This window comes from Maylandia zebra, linkage group LG6, assembly GCF_041146795.1.
Source record: "Maylandia zebra isolate NMK-2024a linkage group LG6, Mzebra_GT3a, whole genome shotgun sequence".
NCBI classification, from domain to species: domain Eukaryota; kingdom Metazoa; phylum Chordata; class Actinopteri; order Cichliformes; family Cichlidae; genus Maylandia; species Maylandia zebra.
In genome coordinates, this window is record NC_135172.1 from 15,073,866 (window position 1) to 15,075,286 (window position 1,421).

At 40.2% G+C, this 1,421-nt stretch overlaps 1 long non-coding RNA gene across 1 annotated transcript; it reads right to left on the bottom strand.

The window, feature by feature from the left end:
• Positions 1 to 208: 208 nt before the first annotated feature.
• On the bottom strand, positions 209 to 819 carry LOC106675779 (uncharacterized). Its single transcript, XR_001342075.3, has 3 exons — positions 762 to 819; positions 625 to 686; positions 209 to 336 (listed from the first exon to the last, which is right to left on the bottom strand). It is a non-coding gene; the product is annotated as an uncharacterized LOC106675779 (long non-coding RNA).
• Between the last annotated feature and the right edge of the window lie 602 nt (positions 820 to 1,421).

Consider the following 1,421-nt stretch of genomic DNA (forward strand, 5'->3'; position numbering starts at 1 on the left):
TGTAAAGTATCCGCTGCACAGTGGTGCAGCAACCTCCTCCAACCCCCGGCAGACAATGTCCATAAAGTTGCTATTTCATGATTGATATAAATCCAACGCGTATGACAGTCTGTAACAGGTTGAAATTGGAAGTGTGATGATCAGAACTGAGATTCCAAGACTGAGATCTCGAAAGTGAGATTTGGGGGACTGAAAACCAGGGGGGGAGAGTGTAGGCCGCAGCAGCCTCCTACCAGACCGCAGGAAGTTGTAGCTGGGGTTCTGGCTCGTTGGGCCTAGCTCGCCATCCAAAGTAGTGGTGTCGCTGTGGTCTCTCCAGGGCACCACTAGCCTGCACTATAATCACAGGACCACTATTAGCAAAATTCATCTAAATTTCCCAAGCTAGCTTTAGTTCCAGTGTACACAATAAAGTTCATGAGAAAATACCAATATACAACAAATACATATCCAACCATTGTAATAAATTAAAATAAATAACAATCTCTAATAACAAAACTACAGCCACGTAAAGTGAGAGTAGTAGTAATGTAGTAGGCCTCACCCTTAGCTATCCCATCAGCTAATAGCACTGGCATACTAATACAGGTTACAAATACAAACAAACATTCAGGCTCAACTCACCATTCACTACGTGCGATGTCACATACGAGCCCCACGCATCTACCCGCGGCGGTATCAAAATACTGTTGAACGCAATCCACAATTAATTCAAAAACAAGTCAAGATAGTAAACAGCGAAAAGCGCTCACCCCACGTACCTGTTGCTTCCATCCGCTAACGCCTCTCCCCCGCGTCGTTTCGAGGCGACAACCCGGAAGGCATATAATAGTGCCTCGCGAATAGGATTGGTCACAACAGGCACGTGCAGACTCGCGGCGTGGCGTGCGTCATAACACATCCCAAGTTCCTTTTATATTGTTTTTATTTTCATATAATCTTCTTCTATAATAAAGTTGTTTGCTCGTTCTTATAATATCAGTCAATTTATTTCTATATGCTTTATATCTTTGTTCCACTTCTTTTGTTTTTACTTTGATAAACTGTTTATACAGATTGTTTTTCTTTTTGCAAGCATTAATAATTCCTTTTGTGAGCCAAGGACTTTTTATCTTTTTTTTCTTTGTCATATGTTCGTTTACAGGACAATGTTTATTGTACCACATAGTAAAAATATCTAGGAAATTGTCATAAGCCTTGTCCACATCTGACTCTTCATACACCGAACTCCAATCTTGTTGTGCTAAATCGAAATTGAAGGCATGAATTGCTTCTTCATTTATTGTTCGCTTTGCTATCATGATCTTGGTATCTATTTTTTTAAAATCACAGTCACACAAAGTAAAAACTGGTAAGTGGTCAGTTATATCACAGACAAGCAGGCCACTATTAATTTGGAAATCCATGACATTAGTAAAAAT